Genomic DNA, 22,824 nt, shown 5'->3' with positions numbered 1-22,824 from the left:
ATGCCTTTGTCTAGAACGAAAAGAAATGCCCTTTAAACTCTCGCTCACCATCCTGTGTCCCATCCCTTTCCTCCAGTTTCTCGGGGTCTAGTCCCTTTTCTTTCATGCATTTTTGACACTTTCTTAGCGCCATCCTGAAAATTATCTTCTTACTCGCACTCACTGCCTCTCGTTACTATTTGAGGGCTGCCTCTGGTCCTGATGCCCCTTCGTTGTCTGTATTTGTTTTTAAACGGTCACCTTTCTCGCTCACTGTTGCTTTCGCAGGGACTTTATGTTTCCATTTCCGCATCTCGTGCTTTTTTTCTGCAAGTCTGACTTCTGATCCAGTAATTTGAAGTTATTTCTTACTATTCACTTCTATATGACCCCACTCCGCCCCCCTCCCCCCACCCCGCCCCACTTTACACTATACGTCCCAGTGAATTTCGCAAAGTTTGTCCCTCACGCTGCTTGCATTCCAAACATTCTGCATGCGTCGCTTTGCAATCTAGGCTAAATCAGGGAATACCAAACAATGAATTGTGTTGCTCTTGAAGCAGCCAGATTAGTTTCAATCTCCTTATAATTGAATTACCTTTTCCACATTAGCCCCACTGGCTTCAAACTCTATACCATCTTCCATGATAACAAATCATGGCGGAAGTGACAGTTCAGCTGACTGATCTCCAGCTTCAAATAAAACACTATCCGTCACATTTCTCTCTGTGTTCTTTTTGCCTTGGGCTGGAAATCGGGAACATCTGCAGTTTGTCCTGCCCATCCTGTTAGGTATGTACATCATCCTATATTGGCACACAGTAGACGGTTAATAGAATCCATCGTCAACTATACTAAACATAATCCTGATAAAAGCAAACATGTTATTCTTTAATAATCTTTTTCAGTGAAAAATCTGATCATCCTTGCCCCAATGGTAATATTGGATTGTAATTAAACGTGATTTATCTCAAATGCAGGCTTGCAGAAAATCATTTGAAAATTTTCCACGCCACTAAGTTAATGCAAACGCCTGTGGTGCTTTAGCATTATTGTTTACCCACTTTGGCAGTTAGATTATTTCATTAAAATATTAACCACATTTAATGAGAGAGAAAGCGACAGGGAAAGAGTGCAAAAGATAGACGCTGAACCATAACACTACTACATTGGCCACGGGTGTCACAATCCAGCCGTATTCTTAATTTCTCTCATTTGTCTATCACACAACATATGAACATAGATAACCCACGCGCCCCCCTCCCCACCGCACCCCCCCCCCCCCCCCCCCCAACCCATCGCTGTCCTAACTCAAGGACAAGTGGAGAGAAAAGCTATTAGAGAAATTTTTCAATCAATTATCACCTTAAATCCCGATCAGAATCCCATATATGTAAAGAAAGACTTGCATTTATATAGCACCTTTCATAACCTCAAGATGTCCCAACGTTTTATAGCCAATAAAGTACTTTTCAAGCGTAGTCAGTGTAAATGTAGGAACCGTAGCCACGAATTTGATCACAACAAACTCCCACAAACAACAACCTTTGTTTTAGTTGTTAGATAACTATTGGCTAGGACACCAGGGAGAACCCATGTTCTTCCTCCATTTACGCCATAGGATTGTTTCGCTCCACCTGAGAGGTGGGATAGGGCCTCAGTGCAACATTTAATTCAATAGACAGTATCTGAGTTGCAACATTCCCTCAGCACTGTGCTGAAGTGCTGGTCTGAATTATGTGCACAAGCCCGTGGAGTGGGGCTTCAACCCACATTCGTCTAAGAGGTCACAGTGCTATGACTGATCTAAGGCTGACACCTATTCACTTAGGCACTATGTTGCCTGAAGTGTTGTAGATATGACTGTATGATGTGACTCAAATTTAAACGTCGAAGAGCTATTACAAAAGTGTTGTGCTGATTCAGTATGCAAGACAGAGCTCTGGCACAATTTGATTTTTGCCGAGTTCGTAGTCATCTCTGATCATGGGCGTTTTAGCACCATGGACAGCGACTGGAATCTCAGCGGCTCTATCCCCGGTACTGAAATGTTGTTCACAAAACAATTAACTTTCCAAATACAGCGTCAAGAACCCCGCTGTATAGCTGGGGAATAGAAGGAGTATGAAGCTCAAATAATTCACACATTCTTAAATAAATTGCAGACGAAGCTAGCTCATGAGACTGGAAAATAAATTACCGACCCTAAACAATCCAGGGTTCGCTGACTTGATACAGAAGTGTAAATGTTTGTGACGATGCATGAAAGCGATGATTCCTCTCTGGAATCACACGGGCCTGTGCCAGACTTTTCATGGAAGAATACTAATGTTTGAAATATATGGGGGTTAATCAGAAGTGACAGAGAACATTAACATAACAATTTTCCTGTACTGGGAGTGAATAGATCTACAAGAGACGCAATTACTTTTGTAATCAGCTGTTTTGTAACCTGGATGGCCACCGACTGTAGATTTTTATTCAGAAATGCCTAGGCCTCTTTGCAATGATACCTGTTAATGGACGAAGATGGCACGTACATATCCATCAATAGATTCTAAAGAGAATTCTACTCAGATAGTGGAACTCGCTACCGTTTTGAATATTGAGGCAAAGAAGATTGATGTATAAGTGGAAGCTAGGTAATTACATGTGGGCAAAAGGAGTAGAAGGATATGCTGATAGCATTAGATGAAGTATTGTCAGACGAAACTCCTGTGCAGCACAGAGCACCAACGAGTTGTGTTGATAGTCTGTCTTCGTGCTGTAAATTCAATGAGAGAGAAAAAAAAGCATGGCTCCTATTCAAACGAATAGTTTGCACTCAGTACAAGCTGCTGGTCCATTTTACTGGGATACAAGTTTCTCACTCGCTCAGAAATCGAAATATTGCCTTGCTCCCTTCCTTCAACGCCCACCCCCGCACCCCACCCCCCACCCCCCTCCCCAACCCGGCTGTTAGAGAGAGATTGGAGGCGTTCTACTCCTAACAATATCACCCTGGAGAGTGAATATGATAGATGGATGTTTTATCAGAATTGTTTGAAACTGGCTGCACTCAGCCGATTCAACCGGAGTTTGAGATTGGATTCGGATTAATAGTAGGATTGGCAAGAGGTAATTTGTCTACAGTTAGAGTTAAGGTTAAGAGCAATATTACCACTCAGCATTTTCCAGTTATAGTTGAGATTAGAATCTTACCTTTAAGGTTGGGGTTAACATAATTTACAGGCTTCTCATTAAAGACAAGCCGAAACGCCCACGTTGCAAATTCACATATCACTAAATTACCTCGCGTTTTGTGTTTTGGAGGGCGCCTTATATGAATGAAGTTGAGTTGCTCCCGGGCATTTCCGATTGGGTGCCCCTCCAGTGTGTCACCTTCAAGCCCCTGTACTTGATTCCTGCTTTATAACATATGCTCTTCTATCAGTCTACATAGCATGGCCTCCCCGTGATACACGACTTTTCGCGATGGGTATTTACCTAAATCCCCGTTGTTATGACACTGCGACTGATACAGTGGCATAGGGAGACCCTGAACAGAGGGAGGGGGGTCGCTGCAGTGACAAGAAAGGAAGTCGTACTGACCAACGCTAGAATTCTTGGTTTTCCTGTCTAATCTATGCCCATAGTAATTTCAGTTCAATAGATTCTCCTACATGGGGTAGGCGACCTGGGGGGCAATAGCTAGCCGATGATATGCATGACATGCACCAAAGCTACCGAGGTTGTAAGCAAGAAAGAGCTCCAGAATGATAGATGGTTCCCCATCTAAATCCAACGATTCTCCGCCGAGCATGAGGAATGGGTAGCAAGCGCTTTGCTTAACCGTGGCCCCGTCTTGGGAGCTTTGCGCTTTCTGAGCCAGTGGGACAGCACGTGGACCTGTCCTTACTCTCACGCCTCCCTGTTTCTCCACCTTCTTCCTGTGATATCAATCAGCAGTCCCATTCCCATCGTTAAAATGCTAGGAGAGCCTTCCAAAATGTTCAGGGGACAAGAAAGAAATGAAAGCGATTTAATGGCCGATTACTGCTTAAAGAGCATCATAAATCCATGAGATGGCGAGTTTGATTCTACCATCTATGTATGCTCTAACCTGATTTTTAATGTCCAATGTTAAATAGCCTCGGGGTGGGGGTGGGGGGGTGATGTATATTGTAACCAGGGGATCGGGAGACTCCGAGTTGATTGGCTGTATTTGCATTACATCACCTCTATTGGCTTGCCGGTATTTCTATGGACTGAAAAAAAAAGTCTGTGCTTGGCGGAGGAGCATCACATCTTGCTCAGCCTCCTCTGTTCGCTTTTTGAACACAAGTTCATGGGAGCTGGAAGCTCCGCTCCCTCTGCCTGTAAAAGGAAGGGACTCTAAACATCAAGTAGGGCGGGAGGGGGGCGGGGTAATTTCCTCAGACAGAAACACGAGCAATTCAAAAAATGTTCAAAAAAAAGATTGGATGGACACTCAAAGTGTTTGCCGGTAACTCATAGCTAGCAGAGATACACTGGCAGGTAGCGTCTCCGCACACAATCCCTAGCTCAGGACATTCCTGGTCAAATACTCCCAAGGATTGTAACTACATCTCAGAGATTTCATGAAACCAAAATGATGACAGTGGACGATTTCAGGTAAGTGGTGCTTTATTACAGAGTTCTGAAGTGATGCTCGTCAAGTTGTCTTCAATGTGAGAGAGTTAAACGCGCTTCGCTTGGTCAATGCGCACCTGACCAGGTCGTACCGGGTAAAAAAAACCCAGATCGGATTGCCGCTGACATAATGCTTCTCTTTTTAAGTGCCCTGATGTGTTAACATCACACGCATGAGATTGAAATCCGGCGGACGATATATGACTAAACGCTTGTAATCGAATTGAGAAGCTTGTAGAAGTTTATTGCAACTTCGAATCTTGCCAAAAAGGTATTCCTAAAATCTTGGGAATCGCGTTCGTTTCGCGGGAAAACGTGCCTGTACTTCTCATCCTCATATCCTGGGAATTGCTAAACGTTGGCCCCAACCTCATAATTCAATGCGAGTCTCTAAGGGAATTAAAACGGTGCTCTCCTGCTAGATTCAGCCTTGTGTTTAATAAATAACAGGAAAGCTTATTTGGGATAATCTTCGAGATATATAGCGTTTACCTTTTGGAAATGAAGTCAATGTAGTTTTGTTAGTCGAATGCCCTTCTACTTATAACACTCGAACGTATAACTTCACCCGTGTTCTGATCATGTTTGGAAACAGTACAATGATCTGAAGGTCATATTCAAAACCCCTCCCGTTTATTCTTGATTTGTAAATTGATTAAAGTCACTTGAAAAACTGTAATGAATCCAATCGTTATTGGATATGATGTAAATCGAGTTATTTTACACCATTTTTCACAAGATCTCCAATCACATTGGTGGGGTGGGGAAATATTGGAACAATGTCCAATTCCTGCGAACAAGCTTTCTCTTCAAATGGTCCACCCCGATTAAAACACCCGCAAAACTTCCGTTAACTTTGCCAACTAACAAATGATGCATTATCTGACTGAAGAGTTCTTCCTAACGAATCTCTATGCCCCAACTTTGAAAACGGGGACCTAGGTGTAAGATTCAAATCCATACAAGTATGATTTAAGAATTGGTTTCCAATCAGCAATTGTCACCGCACTCAACCTGCCATATAGTGCAAGCAAATCGTAGGTGAACGGATTGGAGGGGTGGGGGGTGTGGTGGAGAGAGAAAGTCAATAAACCAAACACAAACAGCTCCAAGATCAAAACCAGAACTGATCAACAAACTATTCCAGCCCCAGGATCAAAATCAGACCATGTCACAGCCAAACAATAAACTAAACCAAACCCAAGGTCAAAATCGGTCCGTCTCAAAACCACTCAATAAATAGAAGAACTCAGGTCCAACCAAGAAAGCAATAAAACAAACATCGCGAATCCAGCAATGAAGAATGAGCCCACCCTCTTACCAAACCGCTAAACGTAAAATAACCCAACCCATCAGCAAACCAAGGGAGGAACCGGGAAGACTCGCCCTCCAGCCACCAGATGAGCAAATCCGATACGGTCGAACCGAACCAAATTTTAAGTAATCAAACCACAGCGTATGTAAACTACAGAAATTAATCAAACAGGAAACAGTCTCAAAATCCAACGACTATCTAACCTTACCACAAACGCCTCCATATGTCAGCCCCTAATGTAATTAATACATTTCCAGTCTTTTCTGAACCAATCCACGATTAGACCATGTCAAAACAAGCAGGCGAGGAGCACCCCCAGCTCACACCAATATAGCTATATCGCACAGGTAAGGACAGAGGTGAAGATAATGTGTTACCCTCGCGTTTTGTATATTAAACTCATATACAGGACGAGATTATGAATAATTAAATGCACATTTAGAATAAATTCCTGTACTTGCTATGTTGGCACCTTTTCGCCATTCCGAAGGGCAGACACATGCATTTTGTTACAAATGACTTGAGATGGCATGAGGAATCTTTATTTACACAGCAAATTGGTGTGACCTGGGATGCACTGAATGAAAGGGCCATGGAATAGACTTAATGGTATCATTCAAAAGAGAATTAAACACATTCTTGAAGGGAAAAATTTACAGGGATATGGGAAAGAGCAGGAGAGTGGAGTTATTTGGATAGTTCTACCAAAGAGTCGGCACAGGTACCTCTGTGCTGTATCATTCTATGAATCTATGGAAACAAATTATTTCATTTTTTTTAGAGATCTCCAACAACAATTAAAAGCTGAAGGAATGAGACTCTGCGCTTGTAAAAGTTAATTTAAATGCCAGCAAATTGGCAGCAGTTAAAATTTATCACACCGTGCATAGGGCACTTGCATTGGAATGAACAAGCCCTCACTGTCTTTCAAGTTTATTGTTATCCATGAGGTAAGTACAGAAATTGTGTGCATTGCAATACATTTAAATGGTGAATCAGATGGTGAGATGCCATCTTATGGAGGGGCAGGACATCACTGACAGCACTTCCCTATTTCAGCATTTAACTGCATGCCCAGTTATGGGAAGCTACTTTTAACATATAACAATCAATGCAATAAACCAATATTTTCACATCTAAATCCAGCCTGATATCCTCCATAAGGAATGCAATGAACAAAAAGATAACTTCTTATTCTATAACACCTGCCCAAGCAGGGATAGGGACAGTGATTCCAATCAAGGGTTAACCTGCACCACCAGTTAGAAAGGCTCAGCTTCAATCTCAAATTGGCTAGGTTGGTCCTAATCTAAAATTAACCATGAGCCAGACAAAGGATGGCAGCTTCAATTTAGAAACAAACCCCATTCTACACGAAGCCTGCTGCTTCCACCAAGGATTACCTTCCCCAACCTACGAACTCAGCTCTTTGTGGGAAACTGTTCCCTTACCTAAAGGGTGAAGTTATCCCTATCTAGGAAAAAAAGCCTAAAAATCACATGTTTAGCTTCTAACTAAAAATAACTTTCTTAAGCAATAATTCTGCTAATTTTTAAACTTAATCTCCCTGAATAACAAGGTTAGTCCTGTCAATGAATAATTCTCCCCTCTGCTTACATATTAAGGTCAGTACCACTCTAAAAGCAAAGACACCAAGAGCTACAATTTGTGTCTAACTAAAAGCACCAAGCTCTCCAGAACAGCTATGTGTAAATTCTCCTCACTTCAAATGAATGGTTCGGTGATTTTCTCACTTGAAGAACATTAACGAAATGGGATCCTACCAATTTTAATGTATGAAATATGGGATACTCTGTGAAATCCTTTGCTTTTTCATGTGCATTTACAGCACAACAGCAAGAAAAATGTTTCAATTACATTCATTAGTAGCTAACAGTCTCAGGAAATCACAGTTTGAAGCTCATGTCTCCCAGCTATATTACGTTTATTATAATCTTAGGTCCTGATTAAAACTATGCTCCAGGTAATAATTATTTGCTTTATATGTTTTATTCAATGACACACCAAAAGTAAAACAATGCAATGCTATTTATGGAGCTAGGACAGTGCTGATAATGAAAACAATAATTAATGTAATGAAAAGGAGTAGCAGACCCCGATTATCAGAATTGTCATTTCTTATCACCATTTTTACTCAACTGCAGCATTTACAATAGGTACAAAGGCACACAACTGATCTCAGATAAACACATGCTGGATCCATGTACAATCATGATCCAGCACAGAACTCACCTCCCAATCATTCTCTTCTATAAAATTCAGATGGTGACAGCAGTAGGTTTATTCCCATTGTATACCATTCTCAAACAAGCAAAAGGAAACTACATGAGTATTCTAGAATGCTTCTGTCATAAGCTGCTAATGAATATAGTTGATGCAATAGCTAATAATCCAGCTTTAAAAAACATCTTTAAATAAGTCTCTTTTGCAGATAGGTGAAATAATTTGTAAATATGCATGATGATTTGATTAAACTAATTCAAGCATTGCTGTTTGAAATAAATTTTAATTGGAATAGCATAGCTGTAATGAAGTTAAAGCACAATATTTTAAACAATTTTGATTGATGCAATAACCTGGATTAGAGACAAATAGGTTAAATATGGCAGCATCACCTTATTCTCTGTTTTTTTAATGGGTTAACAAATATCTGGGATTGTGCTTTAGGGAAATACACATTGTGAGATTCAGAAGTCCTTGCAACCTGTTATAGAGAATTTGAATGATTTATAACGACCGCAGGAACCTAGACACATTGGTAGAGCTATGACATAATTTCTCCTTTTTAATTTGGTACAAGTGATGTTGGTATTTCTTTTGCACTTTTTGGAAGTATTGGAAGAATAAGGCTGCAGAATGAATAGCAGGGCTGAAAGCCAATAGTTATGACATTAGTAGATGGACTATTACTACAATATAACCAAATAACCAAAGCATAATAGACTGATGGGTATTGTTATTTCCATGGTTTAGAAATGTTACATATATGGATTTTCATTAATCCACAAAACATACCATATTCATATTTGAGTAAGTACAGTGAATTTCACTGCATACCTCCACCTCCAAGCCTTGTAAAAACTTAGCCCCTGCATATTGTTTTCCAACTGATACTCAGTATAAATAACAACATGGCATAACACTAGAGAATGCCTGTGCTTATTTTCCCACAGTTGCCTGTGCTTATTTTCTCACAGTTTCCATTAGGTACCAATGATCCCATGTTACTGACTTCAGTTAAAGTCTGCCAGCCCTTCCAAGGTCTCTGTGCTCCTCTAATTCTGGCCCCATGTGCATCCCCGATTTCCACTGCTACATCATTGGCAGCTGCATAGGCCTTAAACTCTGCAATCCCCTCCTTAAACCTCTCTGCTGCCAATTTTCTCTCTTTCTTTAAGTCACTCTTTAGAACATATGTATTTGACCAAGCCTTTGGTCACCTGTCCCAATGTCTCTTCATTTATCTCAGTGTCACATTTTGTCTGATTATGCTCCTGTGAAGCACCTTGGATGTTTAATTATGTTAATAGTGCTACATAAATGCAAGTTGTTGTTGGTAAATCACTGTATTAGTGTTTTCTTTTGATACCAGTGCATTTATGGGAAGTTTGAAGTCTATAGCAGTGGAAACAGACCTGGGTACATCTGCAAACTAGGCTGGGCCAGAATGGGCCATACCAGTCCAAGGGTTAATCTCAATCTTTCAAGGAGCACATTTTCTCCGATCGAAATATGATCTCATGTTGCTAACACAGAGAACCCACCATTGGCAATAAGAAATCAGCTTAATTCCTGTAATATACAAGAAAAATAGTGGTCATTTTTGGTTCCAATCTAATCTTGAAGCATTTTTTTTTGGAACAGCAAAGGAAATGGTCAATGCATTAGAATAACGAAAGAAGAAAGAACATATAATTGGTTTTCATTGGATTTAACTAAACATCGATTTTTTTCAATAGATGCTTTGTGATATGCCTTTCACTGAGGCTGAACACTATACTGGAAATATATCAGTAACAGTTATCTCTTAGATTGATGTTCTTAACTAACCACTGGAGACTCATTTGACCAGTCACAAGAAGACATTTCTTTGTCCTGTGTACTGTTGGCATGCAATGTTGAAACTCATGTCGGCAGTAATTGAGAGGCCATAAAAACACATCTGTCAAAGCAAAGTTACCCATCTAATAAACCATCACCTTCTGTGCAAGAATGTCATATCTTAGTTCCATTACACAATTAAAGCTCCAGTTCTACATATTTAAAAGTACTTTTGAAAATATGATGTTTTATTTAGTGCCACAAATTTTGCTCACTGAGGTGCTTTAAGTGGATGTTAGGTTAATGATTAAAGGGGTATCTGTTTCAAAAAAAAATCCAATACCTCCTCCAATCCCTCCTACTCAGCCTTATGTAACCTTTGACTCCATCCCTATAAATCTTTGGGTTTTATAAGTACACAGCCACAAGGTGAAAATAAAATTTATATTGCTTTTCAGAAAAATAAAATGAAGGTATAATTTATGATTCAAGTTTTTCAAAAATATTTGTCCAGATTTAACATCCCTCTCATTAACACGTGCATATGCGCAAATGTTGAATTCCTTTGTCCCTTTCTTTCATCACTGTTAAGACGGGACTCAGGTTCCATCCGATCACCAATCTCCCATCTCATTGTTACTTTATTTCTGAATTAACCCACCCTCTCACCCTATCCTCATGTTACATTGTGGTTAAATTTAGCTTAATATTATTTTGGATGAGATTAATTTCCTTGAAGGGGAAGAGTTTATTTTGGGCAAGATTATGTATGAGCATGAGGGGGAGGCAGTGGCATAGTGATATTGTCATTGGACTAATATTCCAGCGAACCAGTGTAATGCTTTGGGGACTTGGGTTTGAATCCCACCGCGGCAGATGGTGGAATATGAATTCAATGAAAATCTGGAATTAAAAGTCAGATGATGACCATGAAACCATTGCTGACGGCTTACTAATGTCCCCTTAGGGAAGGAAATTGGCTGGCCTACATGTGACCCCAGACCCATAGCAATGTGGTTGACTCTTAAATGCTCTCTGAACAAGGGCAATTAGGGGTGGGAAATAATGCTGGCCTAGCCAGTGATGCCCACATCCCATGAGTGAATAAAAAAAACTTATCAGGGCAAAGGTTAGATATATTTTCTAACTTGGAACATCAGCGCTGTTCACAACATCAGTGCCTGGATATAGCAGTAGCATCTCAGCTGGCAAAGATACTACAGAGAGAAAAAATGGCAGCAGAAGTTCCATTTTGGAGTGGCAGTGGCAGTGGGAGGGAACATAGCCTATAGATACAGTAATGTCGTGGTTATGACACTTAGAGGTCAGGAATTCAATTCCTGGCATGATAAGTTGTGTAACTAAAGATGATAGATTTGGGCATTTGTGGGTTAACACCAAAGAATATTATTTTCAAAGCTGCTGGATTGCTATAAAAATTAAACTGATTCACTGTTATCATTCAGCAAAGTGAACCTGTCAACTTTTCCTGCATGTGATGCCAGTCCCACAATATGTGTTTGACACTTGCCGATGTATGTCCTCTGAAATGGCCTGGCAAGTCATTCAGTTGTATAACAAAAGTTTTTTTTTTATATTATTCATTTGTGGGATCATCCCTAAGAGGGCATTTCAGAGTCAACCACAATGCTGTGGGTCTGGAGTCACATGTAGGCCAGATCAGGTAAGGACAGCAGATTTCCTTCCCTAAGGGACATTAGTGGACCAGATGTGTTTCTACAACATCAGCAATGGTTTCATGGTCATTATTCAGTGTTTTTAATTCCAGATTTTTATTGAATTCAAATGCCACTATTGGCCATGGCAAGATTTGAACCCAGGTCCCCAGAGCATTACCCTGGGTCTCTGGATTACCAGTCCAGTGACAATACCAATATGCCATCATCCCCCCAGGTTATAATCATAAGAGAAACATCAGACTTCACTCGTATCCCAATCCTCAACCATGCCAGGACCCAGCACTTGAGGGCAAAAGATGAAGGGTGCAAAATGGGGTTCTGTAGTACTTCTTGTGCTGGCGCTACAGAATCCCCGAAGCAGGAAAATGGCATCATTTGTGTTTCCAGCCACTCCCACTGTGGTCTGCATGGTGCCACAAGTTGGGAAGGGCACTACCTAGACATGCTGCACGTGCACTGGAAGGGTCAAGAATGATGCTGCCATAACGTCAAACAGCCCTTCTGGCCAGTTTGATGTTATTTTCATCTGCACATGTGCTGTGAATACCTGTGTTGATCATTCCCAGCTGAAGAGGTATTCAGAAGTATGAGGGCCACACAACAGAGATATTTAAAAAAGACAGACAGCAAAGCACAGGTGAGGATTTTAAAATTTACTTCTGCTTTAGGCTGAGTTTATAGACTTGCGGTGCTGTATTTTTGGAGCTGTTTTGGAGAGCTGGTGCTTAAAATTATGGGGGATACAGGTTTTTGGTGAACAAGTTATGAGGAGTGTGGTTGCCATGCCTCTTTGTCTGTAACATAACCATGAAAGGAGTGAAGGCTGTAGTGAGGGGAAGCTCTATGAAGAGGGAGGAGGAGGGCTCTCCACAGAAGGGCCTACCCACAGAGGTTTTTTTGGTAGCACTTCTTCTACTGCCACCTGATCCAGAAGCAGTGCCTGTTACAACTCGGGTTCAATAAGGAGAGCGTCACTGAACTCTGCCACCTCTTACAATACAACCTGCACCAGAGTAGGAATGGCCCTGCTAGTGGCTGTAAAGATCATGGTGGCATTGAGCTTTTATGCATTAATTCTTTCCAGGCAGGAGTGGACAACATCTCAAATATTTCCTAGAATGTTATCCATCAGAACATTCAGGAGGTGACAGAGGTCATCTGCCCTAGAAGAAGAGGGTACATTGTTTTCTCTGTCAGCAGAGAGAAGCAGGATTAAAAGGCATGTGGCTTTGGAGGCTAATATGATTCCCAATGGTGCACAGTGCCATCGACTGCACACATGTAGATCCTCAGCCACCCCCCACCCCGCCTCCATGTCATTGGGGAGCGGTACAGAAACCCCAATGGCCATCACTCAATTACAGTTGGTGTGTGGCCATACACAGTACATCATGTTGATAACTGCCCACTATCTTGGCATGATGCATTCATCCAGTGCTCCAGTCGTATCTCGAGCCTCTCTGGAGAACCAGAGGTGACTGTTTGGGGATAAAGGCCCAAGTGCATATGGCTGATGACACTCCCCCGACACCGTCCCATCCCCACCACCTGAACCATGGAAGGGCAGCAGGCATGTAATGAGAGCCACTGTGACACAAGAAACATAGTGGAGCTGACAAGCAGCCTGTTTAAGCAACTGTTTTGCTATTATGCCAAGAGAGCCATCCTGAGCAGGCTTTGAAGTTTGTGGTGGTCTTCAGTATCTTCCACAACATTGCCACCATGGAGGTGCAGCTATTACCTCCTGGAACCCCAACGTCATCTCTGCAGGTTGAGGAGGAGGAGGATCTGGTGGGAGGAAAGGAGGCAAGGGGGATGCATTCTGGATCCCTTCACTTTGGGTGAGCTATCGGAAAGCAACTTCTCAGGCTCTGCTTTCAATAAAACTACTTCCCTTGGACCACCATTCCCCATCATTACATCCATTTGAGATATTCCATCACAGGGACCCCTTGGCCAACATCCAAGGAAAACCCTCTGAAGGGTTTGGGAGCAGGTGGGTAGGGAGGTCAATGCAAGAAGTCTGGCGCTGAGAACATAGCAGTGGTAGCCTAATGACCTTATGGGGCTGCCACACCATTGAACAGAACAGCAAAGAAGAGAGAGGGGATAACTGTCTACATTGTGAAGTCGGCTGCAACAAAACCAGTAGCATCCATCTTTGGTTTGCTTGAGAGCCTCCTGAGTGCTCACGAAAATATTGTCTCCCTCCTCCTATCCATCTTGATGACAAGGGCTTTCAGCGCCATTTCCCTGTGCTGTTGAGTGCTCTCTCTGCCCAAGCATTCTGTCTCCCTTGGTTACAATTGCACCAGTGGCATTCAACAGCAGCCTCCTGTGAATCAGTGCAACTTCCCTTTAAGAGGAACAGACTGCCTTTAAGCACTAAAGGCTAACTAGAATAGGCACTTGTCTTACACACTATTAGACCCTCTGTTGTGCATGCAGCCAGCCAACAACCCGGATCAAGCAGATGAAATTATAGAAATGAGGAGGCAGCATGAAGTTTATGTGCTGACTGCCTGCCTGGAGTGGGTAGATCATGAAGTGTGACCCCTGCACCCAAAAACGTGTGTGAATCAATCTTTCCTCCAAGATGTTCAATGACCATCTTCAGCTAAGAGTGCCAAGGGCACTCCTTCTGAAATCCCCAGCCTCATGGATGCAAATGTCCAGCCAAATTGATTCATTCCATTTAATTTGAAGAAATGACAATGGATTTAGGGAAGGCTACAATTCCTGACACCTTGATTTTCATTTGCATTGATTTCAATGGAGATTAAAATCAGGTTGTTTTTACAAGGGGAGGTCAATCTGTGCAGGTGTTGGTCCCGCTGCTGGATTTATGGGGACAATTTTATCGGCTGTGGATGGGCCGAGATTGAATTTTGTCATGGAGCAGCTGCTTCTGGGCACTAGCAGCTCACGCCAAGAATTTAGATGACGTTAGAGGGTCAAAATCTGGTGACTTTCAGGGCTGTTTGGGTCCTCTTTGCAGCACCAAATATTGGCCTGAAAATAGGTCCAGATGAAAACCTATCCAATACACATTCGTATAATGAAAGGCCAGGTTCACTTGTTTTAACTATTGTTCTGTGTATACTATGAGTTATCCTCTATTTAATATCAAACACCCTATAGGAAATAAACTGTTATTTTTGTGTGTAAGCAATGTTTGCTTTCCATCCTGTCAAGCTAGTCTTCTCAAGTTGAGAAGGACAACCTGCCAAGGGCCACTCCACAACTGTTGCTAAGGGGGATGTAAAAGGCCTCATTAGTGATTAGTCCTCTGATTCTATCCCAGTGCTGCACCAGGAATCCATTCGATTACCAACTTACTGTAAGGGGAATTAAGGAAAGGTTCCCAGCATGATGGATGCTGACAGAAGCACTGCTTGGAAAGGGGTTGCTCCATCCCTTTCATCCCATCCTAAGACATCCTATCCTAAAGGAATAGGTGCATGAATTAATGGGTAAAACATCTCCTTGTCAGGGAATTCGGTAGAAGGATTGTTAAAGAGACTGCATTTTGAGGAGTTGATAGTATTACTGACAGGAAAAAGCAGCTTGAAATATTATGGGTAGACTATCTCCTTCTCATCCATGAAAGTTAGCCTTCCAAATCTTGTAAGACACAGAATGTTCCAAAACAGCTATATTATGAGTACAATTCCTTATACAGCTTCCTGGGAAAGTGAGCCGGGGGAGGGGTGATCACTATCTTTTCTCTTACTCTAATTGTCACTCAAGATTACATTTTGGCCATGTGAAAAATGAAACCTTATAGAAAAACAATTTATTTTATAAAGCACATAAGGAGATCTCTGGATACCTCTAGGAACAAATGCATGAAATGCACTCACCTCAGATAATCATTAAAATAGAACAGAAGAGTCAGTAGTGACCTCCGATTAACCTTTCAAAACAATTACAACAAACAAGAAAATAACCAGTGAAATAAAAGGGGGCAGGAATGAGGCAGAGCAGACTTGTGTGTTTATAAGGTCTGGGTGTAGAAGTAGAGAGTGTGCAGTAATGTGCCCATGCATTTATTCAAGCAATGTCTGACAGTGGAGGGAAAATGAATTCATTGCACACATTGATAGGGTGGAGAAGGTGCAGCAGAGATTTAATAGAATGGTACTAGGGTTAATGAACTTCAGTTATGCAGAGAGAGTAGAGAAGATGGGACTGTTCATCTTTGAACAGAGGTTAAATGGAGATTTAGTAAAGGTTCCAAATTTTGAAGAGTTTTATTAGAATAAATAATGAGAAACTTTTCACTAGCAGGAGGATTGGTAACCAAAGGGCACAGATTTGAGAATATTGTCAAACAGCAGGGATGTGAGAATTTTTTTTACGCAGTGAGATGTTGTGATTTGGAAAGCATTGCCTGAAAGGGCGGTGGAAAAAGATTCAGTAATAACTTTAAAAAGCAAATTGAACGCAAACTCCAAAAGTGAAAATCTGCAGGGCTGTGAGGAAAGGACAGACGAGTGGAGCTAATTAGATAGCTCTTTCAAAGAGCCAGAACAGGAGCGATGGGCAGAATGGCATCCGTCTGTGTTGTACAATACTTTGATTTTATGATTCTATGATAACAGCACTCCCTTCAGAGCCCAGTGCAGCAGAAACCAGATGCAATACAAAGCTCCCTTATGGTGCGTCAGAATGAGATTAATGAATTACAGCCAAATTGATGACCAATGTTAACATAGTTTTGTAACTGGATTTATGTTCAGCAATAACTAGATTAAACTGCCTAGCCTCATTGCACTAAATAGCTTTAACATGCTTCAGGGAAGAAACCTTAATTCTATCGCTGGAATACTATTAGAAATAACGAATGAACTTGCATTTATGCTGCAATTTTCATGTCCTCAGGATGTCCCAAAGTGCTTCACAACCAATGCATTACTTTTGAACAAAGTGAAATATTTCAGATGTTGGGAATCTGAAATAGAAACAGAAAATGCTGGAAATCTTCAGCAGATCTGGCAGCATCTGCAGAGCAAGAAACAGATTTCATAGTCGGGATTTTCCGGCCCCACCATGGTGGGTGTGGTGGGCCAACGAGAAGCCCATTGACTGCAGGCAGTGAGTGTCCTTTCATTGAAACAACTTCCATCAGACTTACTTTTCAGGTTTAGTTTTGAAGGGAGCATATAGCAAAGATTTGCAAGCAGCCAATTAATAAATTATCATGTATAGTTGAGGAATAAACTAGGGCATATGGAGAACTCCACTGCCCTTCTTCATGTGCCCAGCTGACAGGGCAATTTTTTTTCTTATTCATTCATGGGATGTGGGCTTCACTGGCTGGGCCAACATTTATTGCCAACCCTAATTGCCCTTGAGAAGGTGGTGGTGAAGTACCTTCTTGAGCCGCTGCAGTCCCTGTGGCATAGGTATACCCACAATGCTATTAAGGAGGGACTCCCAGGATTTTGACCCAGCGACAGCGAAGGAAATGGCGATATATTTCCAAGTCAGGATGGTGAGTGGCTTGGAGGGGAATGTCCAGGTGATGGTGTTCCCATGTATCTGCTGCTCTTGTCCTTCTAGATGGTAGTAGTCATGGGTTGGGAAGGTTCTGTCTAAGGAGCCTTGGTGAATTCCTGCAGTGCATCTTGTAGGTGGTACACACTACTGCTACTGTGCATCAGTGGTGGAGGGAGTGAACATTTGTGGATGTAGTGCCAATCAAGTGGGTTGCTTTGTCCTGGATGATGTCAAGCTTCTTGAGTGTTGTTGGAGCTGCACTCATCCAGACAAGTTGTGAGTATTCCATCACACAACTGGCTTATGCCTTGTAGATGGTGGACAGGCTTTGGGGAGTCAGAGGGCGAGCTACTCATCGCAGGATTCCTAGCCTCTGACCTGCTTTTGTAGCCACAGTATTTATATGGCTAGTCCAGTTCAGTTTCTGGTCAATGGTAACCCCCAGGATGTTGATAGTGTGGGGCTCAGTGATGGTAATGCCATTGAACACCAAGGGCCGATGGTTGGATTCTCCTTTGTTGGAGATGGTCATTGCCTGGCAAATGTTACTTGCCACTTGTCAGTCCAAGCCTGTATAATGTCCAGGTCTTGCTGCATTTGGACATGGACTGCTTCTCTATTTGAGGGGTCACGAATGGTGCTGAACATTGTGCAAATGGAACTTCAGCTTAAAATCTCAGCTGAAAGATATTGCAGCACTCCCTCAGTACTGATTGAAATCAAAGGGGCTCATTTTCACCCTTGGCTGGGGTGGAAATTTGATGATCGTAGATCAGCTGCTTGTTATACATTTCACCTGTCAAATGTAAATGGACAGTAAGATTCGATGGGTTGTATAACAGGTGGGTGGTCTGCTGTAACCAATTCTCATGCTCCAACTAAAAGTGAAACCTGCTCCCGAAGTTCCAAGGAATAATATTCATGCATCAAGAGACCAGTAACTAATAGTGAGCTAGCCAAGCTTTCACTAGATAAAGTGATACTCAAATATACAATCAAATGTTAGGTATTTGCTTAATATATATTAAATAAACATTATCTCACCGTCACCATTTAACTTTCACAGCAAAGGTTTACATAGGCTACTTGCTATCAACTTGAGTATTTAATACATATACTCGAAACAATCGTAGACAGTATCTCATTGGTCTCTGTGTTGTGCCAACATTCATTCATTTCTTCACTGGAAGGGTTGTGAACCTCTGAAGTTCTCAAGTTCAGAGAGCTGTGGATGCTCAGCTGTTGAGTGTATTCAAGACAGATAACGGTAGGTTTGTAGATACTAAGGGAATCAAGGGATTTGGAGGTATGAACATACGAATTCAGAGCAGGAGTAAGCCACCCAGCCCCTTCAGCCTGCTCCACCATTCAATAAGATCATGGCTGATCCGATTGTAACCTCCACCCCATATTCCTGCCTATCCCAATAACCTTTCACCCCCTTGTTAATCAAGAATCTACTTTAAAAATATTCAAAAGCTCTGCTCCCACTGCCTTTTGAGGAAGGGTTCGAAAGACTCACGACCCTCTGAGAGAAAAAAATTCTCCTTATCTCTGTCTTAAATGAGCAACTCCTCATTTTTAAGAATGAACCCCTAGTTCTAGATTTTCCCACAAGAGGAAACATCCGCTCCACATCCACCTTGTCAGGACCCCTCAGGATCTTAAAGGTTTCAATCAAGTCACTCTTACTCTTCTAAACTCCAGTGGATACAAGTCTAGCCTGTCCAACCTTTCTTCATAAGACATCCTGCTCATTCCTGGTATTAGTCTAGTAAACCTTCTCTGAACTGCTTCTAACGCATTTATATCTTTCCTTAAATAAGGAGACCAATAGTGTACACAGTACTCCAGATGCGGTTTCACCAATGCCCTGTACAACTGAAGCATAACTTCCCTACTTATGTAATCAGTTCCCCACACAACAAACAAGAACATTTTATTAGCTTTCCTAATTACTTGCTATACCTGCATACTTGTCTTTTGTGATTCATGCACCAGGACACCCCGATCCCTCTGAATCTCAGCGTTCTGCAATCTCTCACCATTTAGATAATAAGCTTCTTTTTTATTCTTCCTGCCGAAATGGACAATGCAGAAAAGTAGGGTTGAGGGAGAAGTTCAGCCATGGTCTTCTTGAATGACGGAGCAATCTCATAGGGCTGAATGGCCGACATCTGCTCCTATTTCTTAGATTCTTATTATGTGTAACATCATTATATGTTGTCTATGCTGGCAACAAAGCATTATACAAGTGTCTGACAATAATCTCCAGTGCTAATCAGATTATGTGAGTCATCTGAAATCCTGACTTCAAAAGAAGCAACTGGTTAGAAATGAGGCTTTAAATTCAGTTGACCATTCAGAGCTTTGAAATGTGGTCATATGGAGGACTGCACAATGTGAAGATGTAAAACACATTTCAATTCCAATTGACAGACTAATTACAAAAGTGGTGTGAGAAAACAAAGGTCCAAAAATACATTCGGCATGAACCTGGCTGTGCAACCCAGAGGGTTGTTTTATTCATTCTTGGGATTTGGGCTTCACTGATAAGGCTGGCATTTATTGCCCATCCCTGGTGGTGTTGAGAAAGTGATGATGAGCCTTCTTCTTCTGTTGCTGCCTGTGTGGTGAAGGTGCTCACACTGTTTGGCTGTGTGCTCCAGGACTTTTATCCAGTGATGTTGAAGGAACAGAGGTATATGTCCAAGTCAGGATAAGTTGTAACTTGGAAGGGAGCTTGGAGGTCGGGGTGCTTCCATATGCCTGCTGACCTTGTCCTTCAAGGTGATGAAGGTCACTTCTGACATTTGGTGATGCCTGCTTGCTTGTGCTGGCCAGAAAATCTAGCACCCAGTTACCCATAGCAGAGTGAGGGTGGGGCTTCTCAGGCTCTTCCTCCCCAACCTCAGCCGCAGTCTGTAGCTGCCTGAGAAAAGGGGGTGATCTGTATAAATTATCTCAGAAATCAAGTGAGGGTCCCAGCCCCTGTCCATCTTAAGGAAGGGTGCAGCTCCGGTTGGTGTTTACCTTGTAAGGGGAGCATAGAGGTTACAAGGCCACTGGAAAACCCCCAGGAATGCTAGAGACTCTGTTCGACTGGGTGTCAGCCATTTCCCCTGGTGCAGTGGGGTGGGAGGGTGAGGGGGTGGGGTTCTGCACATTTCCCACTTGAGATACAGAGGAGATAGAGAACTCTGAGGAGTTTGGAAACAAGATCTTTTGAATGCACCGGTTTGTTGTTAATCATGAGTCGTGAGGCCAAATCATTGAATAAAGAGTCCTCATCCGCCCAGATTGTTTTATGAGACCCGTGAGAGAGAAAATGATTCTCTAAAAGCCGTAACTTGTAACAGGCAGTGACACTTGAGTACATTTGAACAATGCCATTGGGCTGATGACTAGCAACATCTGCAAACTCCAGGGGAGATGGTGGGTGATGGATATATGCCTTTAGCTTGTTTTTGAGAAAATTAGTCTCCTTAACACATTCAGCCTAATCAACCTTGCAAAGATGTAATGCAGTTATATATCAACAAAAGCATCTTTTGTGCTTTGGTTCCTCAGAGCACTTATGGACCCCTGCAGTGTCATGATGTGCAGCTGAAAAGCAGATCCTCGCCCATGTCATGATGAGCCCCTGTTTATGAAACTAATTACGGTATCTTCCTTTGCCGAGGGAGCCCCCATTGAAGGATCCTACTATCCGACAGAGTTTCTCTTGTCTTGGCTGTGTTTTGTCCTCACTCATGGTGCATCAGTCCTCCATTCCCCCTTTACCTCTTTCTCTTGCTCAGGCATATGGTGCTGCTTCCTAGTGAGGTTTCACAAGCGAATGAACTACCCGCGTCAATCTGAAAGTGCGTCGAGATAATGTGACTGTAGGATCAGTATCATCTGAGGTAGTTTTCTTTTAATGACGCCATTTAAAAATTCAACTGTATAAAACAGAAAATGCACTTGATTAAACATCTGTAAAGGGAAGCCGCTTAGCTGCTCTGTATTCCCAGCATTTTCTGCTTTTATTTCCGATTTCTAGCATTTATGGTTTTTCTTTTACTTGAACTGAATGCTTCCTTACAAAAGATTATGAGCCACAGAGAAGCATATGGGTAATGAACATCATTTATCTGATGTGCTTTGCTCTGTCCCAGTCTTTTGGCAACTTTATATTTTCATAAATTGCATCTATCCCAGTAATTTAAAACAGTGATTATCGTAATCTGCATGCTCCAATTTTAGAGAACTCATTGTTTGTACCCATTATATGGAACAGCACGGCTCCATTCATTCTTCCCAACAAAAGGGACTTCTTTTTGTAACACTGTTCCTCTTGCTTCTTATTACTTATTATTACTTAGGACTACTTCGTCCTATTGTTACTGGTTTCAGGTCTTTCCTCATCTTCTGAATCTAAGATTTATTTTTGACCAATTTCAATGATCAGTTGATTTTTGTATCTGGCATTTTGATCCCATGTTTGTTCTCTCATTTATGCAAACATTTACATATTTTCATGTTAAAGCATTAAGCTTATGCTGCCTGGAAGTATGACTTGCAGCTTGATGGAATTCTTGCACACTATTGTAAGGTTGTCTCATGAAGTGGTCTAGAGGCTTGTATGATTGAACAATAACTATTTATTAATAACAAATAACTATATACGTATATATAAGATACAGCCCTGACTAGGTGCTATCTTCTACCAGGTTCACTACTATAGTCTACTACTCTACTACTCTCATGTGACTCTTTACATCATAAGATGGGCCGTACTGTTTCCCCAGTCCCCCAATGTCATGTATACCCTAATGCTACACCTCCCCCAAGTCTTTAGCCAAACAGACTCACTACTACACTCTACTACTCCCTACATCTACGACTACTACGTCATATTGTGGGTGGTAGATACAGTTTCCCCAGTCCCACATTAACCCTTACAGTCCCAATTACCCTAACACTACACACACCATATTCCTTTTGCTACCTGAAACGGAAAGTAAATCCTCTTTTATATTGGCAGTCAGGCCTCGAGAAAGAGAGAGCAACTTAAATACCTTGTTCCTCCATGGTTATATTCTAATGCTGCAGCCTACTGAACCAGTAAAAATGTGATATTACTAAGCATTTACAGATTGTCTGTGCATTGTAACTTGCTTTTGCCAAATGTGTCACAGCTCGCATCTATATACTGCCAGTCATAATGTTTCACGTTTCAGCAATTGTGAAACAAGTGTACAGGGCCATTGGTCAGTTTGACCCTCATGTCAGGAGCTGATGGCGCAAGAACAATAGGCAGAATTTTGCTGGAGTGGGGCATCTGAGATGTAAGCCATTGGCTTTGTTTTCTTGCAACGTTCAGCTCGAAAAAGTTTGCACTGTAACTTGCTGGCAATGTGAGATGATAGCAGCTGATAATGAAAAGAAGAACAGGGCATCTGGGAACTTAGTGGACATGGGACCAACAGTATATCACCTTAACCACTGAGATTAAGGATTGAGAAAGAAACAAAGCAATAACTGAGAAGGAAGCTGAATTTATGTAAATTTAGATTCAGAAATAAAGAAAGGAAAGAAAGATGGATTAGGAGAGAGAAAAGGGAGACAGAA

The 22,824-nt window shown here is 41.8% G+C and overlaps 1 protein-coding gene across 2 annotated transcripts in view; it reads left to right on the top strand.

Annotated features, from left to right (window-relative positions):
* The first annotated feature begins 4,256 nt into the window (after positions 1 to 4,256).
* The window catches only part of chrm4a (cholinergic receptor, muscarinic 4a), an 80,858-nt gene continuing 62,290 nt past the window's right edge, over positions 4,257 to 22,824 (top strand). The window contains exons 1-2 of one of the 2 annotated variants that reach the window (XM_078548880.1): positions 4,257 to 4,614; positions 4,780 to 4,903. The gene's annotated coding sequence lies outside the window, so the exon portion shown is untranslated. The remainder of the gene's footprint in view (positions 4,615 to 4,779; positions 4,904 to 22,824) is intronic. The other variant, XM_078548879.1, reaches the window with a different exon arrangement.

The sequence above is a fragment of the Cetorhinus maximus genome, chromosome 9, assembly GCF_964194155.1.
Source record: "Cetorhinus maximus chromosome 9, sCetMax3.hap1.1, whole genome shotgun sequence".
Classification (NCBI taxonomy): Eukaryota; Metazoa; Chordata; class Chondrichthyes; order Lamniformes; family Cetorhinidae; genus Cetorhinus; species Cetorhinus maximus.
This window is presented reverse-complemented; position numbering and strand designations above follow the sequence as displayed.